This window comes from Cryptomeria japonica, chromosome 2 (assembly GCF_030272615.1).
Source record: "Cryptomeria japonica chromosome 2, Sugi_1.0, whole genome shotgun sequence".
NCBI classification, from domain to species: domain Eukaryota; kingdom Viridiplantae; phylum Streptophyta; class Pinopsida; order Cupressales; family Cupressaceae; genus Cryptomeria; species Cryptomeria japonica.
In genome coordinates this window covers 242,140,615-242,153,263 of record NC_081406.1, presented here as the reverse complement: position 1 = coordinate 242,153,263, position 12,649 = coordinate 242,140,615, and the positions used below count along the sequence as shown (strand labels likewise).

At 39.5% G+C, this 12,649-nt stretch overlaps 1 protein-coding gene across 2 annotated transcripts in view; it reads right to left on the bottom strand.

Annotated features, from left to right (window-relative positions):
* The window catches only part of LOC131063290 (glutamine-dependent NAD(+) synthetase), a 154,721-nt gene that overhangs the window by 25,020 nt on the left and 117,052 nt on the right, over window positions 1-12,649 (bottom strand). The gene's annotated exons all lie outside the window — the stretch shown is intronic.

Here is a 12,649-nt window from a genome sequence, read left to right as displayed (position 1 = left end):
TCAATACTTTTGATTAGCTTTTGATAGACTCATCTCCACTGCTCTAATTACTGTTATGCCTGCACCTGACCACATACCTGTTGACGTGTATTTTGTACACAATCATACACAGAATAAAATACCCAAAGGCATCTTATCTTCTCTTGAATAAAGTCGCTAACTGCTGAAGATTCGCAAGAAGGATCAGTTAGGATGACTCCAATGTTCTTGTAAGTAGGGTCTCTACGTGTGGATAAGCACCAGTGGTCGTTGTGATTGCTGTGTCATCAAGGGGCCTTACGTTGCCGAAGATTTTGCTGAACTAAACAAGCTTCTTCAAAAAATAACAAAAGGATAGGGTTTGCAAGAGGTCTAATCTAGTCTAACCCTAAGAATGACTTAATGTGGACAAGGCTTGGTGAGATTCTACCAACTTCAATTTTGCCATAAGCTAACAACTCAATTGAAATTGATGCGATCTTCTAAGGTAACAAATGATTTTCAATACATCAAAGATCAAAGACACTACCACGAAGGTACATATCCAAGATACAACAACGATTGAAGGTTAAGTGATTCAAGTATTCTCCAGTCGACCACGCAAGGCGTTCCTACAATCAGCAAGAAGCTAGTGGTTTGGAAAGCGAATCCTACCAAAGATCAAGTCCAACACTTTGTCCTTCGAATTAACACACTACTTTGACTGAGAATGATTCAAGAAAATTGAACAACCATGAAGATAACCAAGAGAATTGCAACAAAACACCATAACTTCAATATTTCATTGATCTCAAAGCCATCATATACAACAATTGTTTGAATTCTTTCTTCAAAGCTCAATCTTGCTACAAAAGTTAAATTGCTTCTAAACTCTAATCTCTCTAATGATTTCTAACTCTCTCTGATAATAATCTAATGACAAAATGAAATGAAATGAGGGTATAAATAGCATCCTCAATTACAATGAATGGTCCAGATCAAAAGCAGATCAACGGTCAAGATCATGACACCTAAACCCTAATTAGGGTTTGTTACAAATAGCCTCCTTTTTACTGAACAATATTAAATGCATAGCCAAATATTAAATTTGGCACAAAAACCTAGGAGACATAGACCAATGACAATTAAGGTGCCATGTCATCTATAACAACCTCTCATCTAGAATCTTATTCCCTTTCCAATGCTCCTTTTTAGCATATGCAATGAATCTTGACACGATTCCTTCGATCTCAGCAATTGGAATCTCGGGAAGATTCTTCATTCTTTCTTCCAAGTGGATGACCTGATCAAATGCCTCTAGAAGAGCAGCGTCCCATCCAGGTTCAAGTTCCTTAGTCTTTTCAATCAGGAGCATGGTAGCAAACATCTAGTCCTGTTGCTCATCTGTGATATTAGTGTCCTTGCAAAAGATGACCTTGATTCTATCCTCCAATTCCTGCAAATCCACATCTGTCTCAACTTCGATCCTACTGCCAAGAATGGTACGAAGTACCTCAAATACTCTATCCTGGATCGGGTTGATCACCTCCTCAACATGGCTACATCTAGTACTGATGTCCTCAAAGAGAACACTCTTCATCTGGAGTAAGGTTGACCACTGAAGCAAACTGTGAGGTCCTCCATCCATGATCTTTTCCTGCGCTAAGACCTTTCTTGATGTTTGCCTGATTACTTTCAAGACAGGAATGATAACATCTTTGGTATGAGCAAAAGCGGCTACCGTTATCATCAAGTTGTGGATGATCTCAAGGATCTGGATAGCTCTATGAATAGTCTTCATCATCCTTGTCGCAAATTCTATGGCAACTGTATGAGATTTGTCCATCCAAGTACTCATACGCTGGACCATACTCCTGAATCTCTCTGCCTCATTAATTGATTGAAGGGGAAGTGCCTGTACGGGTGATCTTGCTGGATCCTGACGTCCTAAAGGCTCATTAAGATGGCTGAAATATGTTCTCCATGCACCGACCTCTCTCTCAAGCTTTCTATTCTTCTCCATTTCCTCTCTAAGCTTGTCTTTCAAGGCTTCAAATGAGTCGGTGGCATCATCCATTGTCTGTTCGGCTGTGGATGGACCTAGCTCAAATGTCTCTATATCATATTCCTCTGCTAGAATCTCCCCTTCATACTTGTCCACTGCCGGTGTAGCTATCTGTAATTTTCTGGATCCAGTCTCATCTCTAATCATCTTGGACATTTTGGTAGCCTTCCTCTTTTCTATCACTTCCTGAGAACGTCCAACAAGGCTCTCCAAATCAATTACATTATCTTCTTCCTCAATCACGATCACCTTAGTTAATCTTTCCTTCAACCAATCTGGGATGGCCGATCTTGTCTCTTTAACCTGTATCTCCTTATGCAATGTTTCTTCTTCTCTGGGAGGAGATGTTATTTCATTATCTTCTCTATCTTCATGTAGCTCATAATCTTGGAGAGATCCATCTGGTGACCCTTGCGGTGCCTGTCCTTCTTCCTGCCTATCATTCTGTACCATCGACTCCATAGATTCTTCCACTTCAAGTGTCCTTTTCTCTGGTCAAGAAGATGTGCCGGATGAACGATCTCGGTTGGCCCCTTGCTGCTTCTTGGAAGATTCTCTCTTTTCAGGGCTCTCTTTCCTCTTCGAACCTCTTGGATGGAGATTGCCTTCACTTGCACTTCGAAGGTTGCCTTCACTTGTATTTCTGGGATTAGGATTGCCTTCGCTTACACTAGCTCCACCTTCGGCTGGCTTCTCTTCCAAAGTGAAAGTCATAGCTATGCCTTGCTCTCTCAACTTCTGATGCTGCACATCGACCCATCTGTGAGTACAAGACAAGACTGGAGCCATCAAAGCATCTAGATCCACGACCTCAGGCTCATTCCAATCTAACCTTATTGATTTTTCTTTCTCGATCATAGGATGACTGGAGATGTCTGCCACTGTCCTGAGCTTGGTCGGCCACTCTGTAAATCTTGCATTTCCTGATGAAATCCAAAGGCAATCTAGAATGCATCTTTCTTTTCACTTCAAGATCGTCTAAGAGATTCATCATAAAATCTTCTATCTGAAACTCATGCTTAAACTTCCTACCGACTGTCTCCTCTATATATCCATGTGGATCAAAGCTTTCTCTCAAAGCAAAGAATGAAAAAGAATACAAAGCTAACTCCTTCTCTGCGTCATCCATGGCTAAAGCATTAGGACATACCTCAACTGAATTGCCCAAAATGATAGGTACCGGAATTCCATTTCCGTGTCTATGTCTGAATGCCTTCGCATATGCTACCAACTGTCTTGTTACTTCAAGTAACACAATTCTGTCTGTCGGATATCTCGGCAACATGTATGGAGGTGAAGGACATCCATGAACTCTGATATAAGTAAACTTCAAAAATTGGATAAACCAAGCACCGTACCTCTTCACTAGTTCCTGTGCATCCTGAGATAATCTGTTGTGAATCCCACCTTGCAACGTCCTTGTGATGTTCATCGTGAAGGTATCATTAACTAACTTGTAGTTGCTTCCTGGCAGATGATGCAAGTGGACATAGGAATCACAAACTCTGACCTCGCCGGGTCCTCTTCCAATCACTCCTCTGTGAGGTAGTCCTGCGTACTCAAAGCTCCTGATCAAGGCATATATGACGTATGAACTCATGTGGAAGGACTTGGTAGCCTTGAGTCTCCTCAACTGTACGTCCAAGCAATGGCTAATCATCCTAGCCCAATGAATCGTTCCTTTTCCCTGAACTATCACCTGGATGAAGTAGAACATCCACTTCTCAAAGTAGAAGGCCTGAGGGGCTCCTGTAACTCGGTTGAGCATTGTAATCAAATCTCTGTACTCCTCCTGGAAATCAATCCTATGTGGTGTGTTCAGGATCTTGCTCAGGCGGGGACGACTCTTGAGTAACCAGTTCTTGTTGATGATGCTTAGGCAAGCATCTGGATCATCTTCGTACATTGATCTGGCTCCTTCTATGCTCTTGTAGACCATATCTCTGTGTTCTGGAAGATGGAAAGCCTCACTTATAGCTTCTTCTGAAAGATAAGCTAAAGTGTTTCCCTCATTGGACACGATCGTTCTGGACTAAGGATCATAATGATGAGCACACTCGATCATCAACTCATGACACTGTACTGCTGGAGGGAAACCGGCCGCCTTAATGATGCCACTTTCAATTATCCTTCGAGCGACAGGTGATGGCTTGCCAATGTAGGGGACCTCTCGAAACTTCTTCGTGCTGAAGTTGCCCAAATTGGTATCTCCAATGTTGCTCCACTTCGACACGATCTTGGTCTCCACTTCTTCAGTCTTTTGATCTTCCTTCATGAGAGCTGGACGGCTGGTGGATGCTCCCGCCTTCAGGGTCGCCATACCTACACAACATTTCATAATAAGTAACTAGATTTTGCAATATATAACATAGATTAGATTAATTTTAGGAAACCTCATGATAAGTCCTTGAGTTATCATTTCCTAAAAAACAATTGAGCTATTGGAATTCAAAATTTCAAAATTCACAATTTTAAGGCTATGACGATCAAAATTTTAAAATTAAAACAAGGGAGTCACATCGCCATACCTTACTTGAGAGTTAACTCAAAAATGCAAAATAAAGAGAATTGCCTAGGCAAAAATCGATGCTTGATGGCTTTTAACGTGATCTCTCTTTAAATGAACGATCCTTTTAGCAATTTCGCCACCCTTGAGTCTTTGAAGTAGCTTTGGCAAGTTCGCTCAACTCTAATCTCAAGTTCACACTCCTTTGGATAATATTCGCACCTTGCTTGGAATGGAAATTTGCACCACTTTGTCTTCTCCAAAATCGCATATGAAAGATGATAAAATGATAATTTGAAAATGAAATAAACACCTCCCTTTATAGGCGCTTACCCTTACAACTACCTCAAGGCCGACTTTGCAAAATAAGGCAATTTTAAAACAATTTTAAATAAAACCAAAGGCCGACTTTGTAGGAATTTAAATCCAAGCGCTCCAATTCGGTTTTTAATTAAATTAATAATTAATTAATTAATGCCTTCGCTTTTTAATAAATTCGATTTTTTAAATAGACAAAAATTAATTAATTAAATGCTTTGCGTTATTTTTTTAAATGCTATCAATTGAATATTCCAATTTATCGATTTTTCTAGCATTTAATAAAATTCAAAAAAAATGTTTGTTAGCGCCAAATTTGGAAGAGGTAAGGGCACAAACCATTATCGCCCTGGTCCCTGACTAAGGGACAGGAGCGAACTATCCTTTTAGTCTTGATTCTTTTGCCTTTGACTTTCAAAACCTCCATCTTCACGTTTAAACTGGCATGTTTGCTGGGAATTTCAAACTTGATTAACTTGATTTTGTGGATGAGTGCCTTTTGTGACTAATATCGCCCTGGTCCCTTGGTGAGGGACAGGAGCGAACCTTATGTTTTCTCCTTGATCCTAGCTTCTTTGATTGTCAATCTTCATCATGTAGCAAGCAATGATGTTACCCTTTCACTTCATGCATATTCTACTTGTCGTTAACAAAGCATATTCGATGTTTGGAGGATTATCGCCCTGGTCCCTTGGCGAGGGACAGGAGCGAACCTTGTATCTTAGCCTAAATTTGTCGTTTTGTAACCTTTGTTTCTTGTTCATCGCCTTCCAAACGATATCTTCGACCTTGTGTACCCTGGCTTTGTCATGATTTTGAAGGAAAATAAGTGGTTTAATGAAAATCGCCCTGGTCCTTGCCTGAAGGACAGGAGTGAACTTAGCTTCTTGGTTCAATTTGATCACCCTTTGACGTTTAACTTATTCTCATATCATCTTCTCAAGACACCTTAAACCCTGTGCAACCTTGTACGTCCTTGACTTGGCGTGAATTTTGAAGGAAAAGGCCAATATAATGAATATCACCCTGGTCCCTGATTGAGGGACAGGAGCGAATTTGAGCATTTGGTGCAAATCCTTCATCTTTGCGACCTTTGATACTTCTTTCTTCATCAAGACACCTCAAAATGTCCTTACCACCTTACACCTTGACTTGGAGTGACTTGGACTTGGGTAGAAAGCAAGATAACTACTATTTTGCCCTGGTCCCTGGCTGAGGGACAGGAGCGAACTTGATGTTCTAGGCTCAATCACACTTTGCTAACTTCCAAATTTATCTTCAATGGACTCGTAGTACCCCCTTTCCTTCATCTTTGGCCTGGAGTTCATTCAAACTTGGCGAGAAATTGACCTAAGGCAAAAATCGCTCTGGTCCCTGACTGAGGGACAGGAGCGCCTAGGCCAATTTGAGTCTCCTGTTGATGTCTTGTAATCTTCAATTTGTCTTCAACGGATTCATTTCACCCTCCTTTCTTGCCTCAAACTTAATGTTCACTTGATCTTTGCCCAAAACATGCCTCATGAGGAATTTCGCTCTGGTCCCTAGGAGAGGGACGGGAGCTACCACTGAATTTCGCCCTGGTCCCTGACTGAGGGACAGGAGCGATTTTGCTTCAAAGTCATGTTTTCCTCATGTTTGTGCTTTCAAATTATATTCAACTGATGAAGTGCACTTCCTTGGTTCTCCTCAAATCGTCAAATTGTTCAAATCCTGCAAGGACAAGGCAAAGTTTGATTTTGAGCTTCGGTCCTTCACTGAGGGACAGGAGAGATTTTTGCTCCTGGCACATTTCCATGCTTGTGAAATTCTTCGAATTATATTCAACGGAAAGATCATGCTTCCCTTTATCACTTCCAATTCGAAATTTGTCTTGATCCTGCAGAGACAGTAAAATTTTGAGAAACGAGCTTCGGTCCTTCACTGAGGGACAGGAGCGATTTTGCTCCTACAGGCCAAAATATCAAGATTTTGGGATTTTAATCACTTCACAAGGCAAAAATAAGTCATTTCCAATGCCCGGGATCAAATATCAAAATTCTCAAAATTTGGTCAAAATTACTCAATCGGACAAAAATCAAAAATCTCATCATTCAACACTTAGACAAATTTAGACTTTCATTCAAAATTCCAATTGAAACTAGACCAACTCACTTAACCTCTGTCGAATTCACTTTATTCAAAATTGCATCCTACGAGAGGAAGCTCAAAAAGCTCTCAAGATTGACTGAATACTGGCCTGAAAACGCAGTAACGGAAACCCTAAGGCTTGACCCTAATCCAGACAACTAACATACTACCAAAACCCTAAAAAAGCAAAGCGAAAGGCGAGCAAAAACGAACAAAAAGAGGGGGTCCCCATTTTAATGGGGCGATGTGTGAAATGGTCACAACAATAACCTAATCCAGTCAGCAAATCTCTCTGTTGATTCCTTATGCTTTATTTTATATCCATGCCTTATTTTCTATTCCCACATCTGTAATGTCCCCTTTTATTTGGCAAAGAAATATAATTAAATAATTTAATTATGTTTTAATTATTTAATAAGGTCATTAACTCCTAAGTTTTAAGTGACCATTTGTTATGTCAATGAGGGCCACTTTATTATTTCCCAAGTTAAAAGTTTAAAATTAAAATAAAGAGAAATATGAAGAGAAAGGGAAGTTGAAGAGGCTAATTCGAAGACTTATTCAGAAGGTTATAAAAAAACAGTGAGAAGCTCATTTGTGGCATGTTGAGTTTATTCTTTCTCTTGGATTGAAACCTTCATGGTTCTGGAGATTAGAACTTGTTCCATCTCAGCCTCTTGGAGGATGCAAACCATCTTGGGAAGGCCAGTTTTGGGGGTAAGAGATTCCTCCCTAGCTGGTGATTAGTGGGGTTATTCAGACATCACATCTGGAGTTCAACGATCGAGATTTGAAGATTTTATGAAGTCTCTTTCAGAGATAAGATTTCTAGAGGTTGGAGTTTAATTTGAATTGACAGATTTTACTGCTGCATTCTCCCTATTTTTCATACTTCTGATATTAATGTTGCCATTCTTTCTGTGTAAATGATCCTGCCGTGTATTTGCTGAGAGATGCTGAATACTTTTAGTGTTAATAAGCTGAATATTTTTGGGCTTTTGCTATCATTGGGTTGAAAGTTTGGGTCAGTTTCTAAGTGGGATCTTGCAACATCTGGTATAGAACATAAAATGGCTGATTTAGAAATCAACTTATGCAGCTCCAATATTACATGGCTAGAGAATCCACGAATAGTGCTCGAAGGAATTGAATGAAGGATGGAGGCACACCCTCTTAACTTTCATCTCGGTACTGCAAAGAAAAAGTAGAAATCAAAAAAGAAGTTTAGCCCTTGAAAATCCTCAAATCAAAGCCATCTTTCAAGCTCATATCCTACAGGTCTTTTTTCTACTCACTGTATTGCTGGTTGTGACACCAAAAAGATAATGAAGACAGTGATTCTTGAGAAACTGCTAGACTATGAGAAAGAGATTTCTGTGGGGCAGTGTGTTTAGATGCTTTTGGTATAGTCTTGAAATACATGAAAAATAACAAAACCCCCAGCACTGATGGTATACCACTAGAATTTTATACAAAGTATTGGAATAGATTTAGTGCAAATGTACCAAGATGGACTCAACAACTGTAAAATTGAATAGCTTAGTAATGATTTGATAAAACTCTCTCCCAATCTCTAAATACTCCAAAAATAGTGTATGTCAGATGTTGGAGACTTTTCTTTCTTTAATATGTTATACAAAACTTTGGAAAAAATGCATACTTGCCATTATTATCATTGCCGTCACATTTGAACTTTCTTCTCCTAATATACTGATCAAAGTTCAATCTAGTCACAGTTTAACTTGAGAAACAAATAATGCAAACCCATACAGTTTAAAGCAAATCCAATTAAGTGTATATGGCAGAAATTGAAGACTGTGGAGAATAAGAGAACAAATGGAAATTGCAAAATAGCAAGAACATGACAAGGAGTTCCTATGACGGTTAATAATTCATTTTCATTGTTTATATGCTACTTAAAAATATGGCCATATCGTGGAGGAAGAGACAACACTTAAAAATATCTTGGTATTTTCCTTGTTTATTGGTTGTATAGTGGTCTGCAGAGAACTTCTTTCAAAAGTTTCTACTAGATTTATTTTACCCTACCTATGATGGGGTTTGAATTAATTGTTTGTATGGTATGCAATAAAATATTATATTTGTTTAAGGCCATAGTATGTCATACAATTGAATATTTTATTCATTTTGGAAAAGGCCGTATGGTATGAGTGAGAATAACTGGATGATTATAAAATTGAATATATTACTTACCTGAAAGCCATACAATGGAGCATTCCTTAGTCTGCCATACAGTAGAAATCAGGACATTTAAAATTCTAATTTATATTCTCCTTGGCAACCTGTTGACGTGTATTTTGTACACAATCATACACAGAATAAAATACCGACAGGCATCTTATCCTCTCTTGAGAAAATAGTCTCTAACTGCTGAAGATCTGCAAAAAGGATCAGTTAGATGGACTCCAAGGTTCTTTTAGTGGGGTCTCCACGTGTGGACAAGCTTTTTAGTGGTATGATGTGATTTGCTGTTTCCTTCAAGGCGTCTTACGGATTCAAAAGCTCGAAGATTTTACTAAACTAAAGGAACTTTCAAAAAATGGAAAAAGGACAGGGTTTAAGGAAGTCTAATCTAGCCTAACCCTATGAACGACTTAGCATGAATGAGATTTGGCAAGATTCAACCAACTTCAATTTTGCCATAAGATAACAACTCAATTGAAATTAGTGCGATCTTCTAAGGTAATAATGGTATTCAATGCATCAAAGACCAAGGACACTACTACGAAGGTACATATCCTAGATACGAAAATGCTTGAAGGTTAAGGACTCAAAATGTTTTCCAGTCGACCACACAAGGCGTTCCTACAATCAGCAAGAAGCTAGTGGTTTGGATTGCGAATCCTACCAAATATCAAATCTCACACTTAGTCTTTCAAATTAACAAACTACTTCGATTGAGCGTGATTCAAGTACATCCAACAACCATGAAGATAACTCAAGAAACTTGCAACAAAACACCATAACTTCAATATTTTATTGATTTCCAAGTCATCATATACAACAATTGCTTGAATTTCTCTCTTCAAGACTCAATCTTGCTACAAAATAAAAATTGCTTCTAACTCTAATCTCTCTATTACATCAACTATTATCTCTCACACTATTCACTATTTTTCTATATTACCAAATGAAATGGAAAATGGGGGTATAAATAGCTTCCCCAGTTACAATGAAAGGTCCAGATTGAAAGTAAATCAATGGACAAGATCATGACACCTAAACCCTAATTAGGGTTTGTTACAAATGACCTCCTTTTTACTGAACAACATTAAATACATAGCCAAATATTAAATTTGGCACAAAAATCTAGGAGGTATCAACCAATGAGAAATAAGATGTCATGTCATCTGTAACAACCTTTCATCTAGAATCTTATTCCCTCTCCAATTCTCTTTCTTAGCATATGCAATGAATTTTGTCACGATTCCTTCGATTTCTGTGCTTGGAATCTCGGGAAGATTCTTGATACTCTCTTCTAAGTGGATAACCTGATCAAATGCATCTAGAAGAGCTGTGTCCCAAGTAGGTTCAAGTTCCTTTGTTCTATCAATCAGGAGCATGGTGGCATACATCTGATCATACTGCTCATCTGTAACATCTGCGTCCTTGCGAAAGATGATCTTGATTCTATCCTCAAATTCTTGTAAATCCACATCTGTCTCGACCTCGATCCTTCTGCCAAGAATGGTACGAAGTACCTCAAATACTCTGTCCTGGATCGGATTGATCACCTCCTCAACTTGACCACATCTAACACTGATGTCCTCAAAGAGAACACTCTTTATATGGAGTAAGGTTGACCACTGAAACAAACTGTGAGAATCACCTTCTAAGATCTTCTCTTGTGCTAAAATTCTTCTGGATGTGTGTCTTATAACTTTCAAGACAGGGATGACAACGTCCTTGGTATGGGCAAATGCAGCTACTGTTGCCATCAATCTGTGAATAATCTCAAGAACTTGGATAGCCTGGTGGGTGATCTTCGACATCCTTGTAACAAACTCAATGGCCACCGTGTGAGATCTATCCATCCAACCACATGTACGCTGGACCAGGTTCCTGAATCTTTCTGCTTCATTGATTGATTGAAGGGGCAATGCCTGCAATGGTGATCTGACTGGATCCTGACGTCCCAAAGGTTCATTGATGTGACTGAAATACGTCCTCCATGCACCGACCTCTCTCTCAAGCTTTCTATTCTTTTCCACTTCTTCTCTAAGCTTGTCCTTCAATGCCTCAAATGTGTCGGTGGCATCATCTAAAGTCTGCTCTGCTGTGGAAGGTCCTAACTCAATAGTCTGTATATGATAGTCCTCTGCTAGGATCTCACCCTCATATTTGTCTGTTGCCGGTGTAGCTATCTGCAATTTTCTAGATCCAGTCTCATCTCGAATCATCTTGGACATCTTTGTAGCCTTCTTCTTCTCTGCTGTCATATGTGAACGTCCTACGAGGCTCTCTAAATCAATTGCACTGTCCTCGTCCTCAATTACGATCACCTTAGTCAATCTTTCCTTCAACCAATCTGGGATATTTGATCTTGTCTCTTGAACTTGAATCTCTTTATGTACTATTTCTTCTTGTCTGGGAGGAGATGTTACTTCATTATCATTATCTAAATCATAGTCTTGGAGAGATCCATCGGATGAAACATGCTGTGCCTGTCCTTCCTCCTGTCTGTCATTCTGTACCATCGATTCCATGGACTCTTCCACTCGAACTGTTCTATCCTCTAGCCTGGAAGAAGTACCTGGTGTTTGATCTTTGTTGGCACCTTGCTTTTTCTTGGAAGGCTCTTTCTTTTCTGATCTTTCCTTTCTCTTCGAACCTCTCGAATGGAGATTGCCCTCACTGGCACATCGAAGGTTACCTTCACCTGAATTCCTAGGATTAGGATTGCCTTCACTAACACTGGCTCCACCTTCGGCTGGCTTTTCTTCCAAAGTAAAAGACATGGCTATGCCCTGTTCTCTCAACTTCTGATGCTGAACGTCTACCCATCTGCGAGTACAAGACAAGACTGGTGCCATCAAATCATCTAAATCCACGGCCTCGGGCTCATTCCAATTCAAACTTATTGTCTTGCTTTCTCTATCATATGAAGATTGGATGTGCCTGCCGTTGTCCTGAGCTTGGTCGGCTACTCTGTAAATCTTACATTTCCTGATGAAATCCAAAGGCAATCTAGAATGTATCTTTCGTTTCACTTCGAGATCATCTAGGAGATTCATCATAAAATCTTCAATTTGGTACTCATGTCTAAATCTTCTACCGACCGTCTCCTCTAAATGTCCATGTGGATCAAAACTATTCCTCCAAGCAAAAGATGAAAAAGGATACAAGGCTAACTCCTTCTCTGCGTCATCCATGGCTAAGACATTAGGACATACCTCAACTGAATTACCCAAAATAATAGGTACCTGAACTCCATTCTGATGTCTGTGTCTGAATGCCTTCACATATGCTGCCAACTGCCTTGTTACTTCAAGTAACACAATTCTATCTGTCGGGTACCTCGGCAACATGTATGGAGGTAAAGGACATCCATGCACTCTAATGTAAGTGAACTTGGGAAACTGAATGAACCAAGCACCGTACCTCTTGATTAACTCCTGGGCATCCTGAGATAATCTGTTGTGAATCCCTCCTTG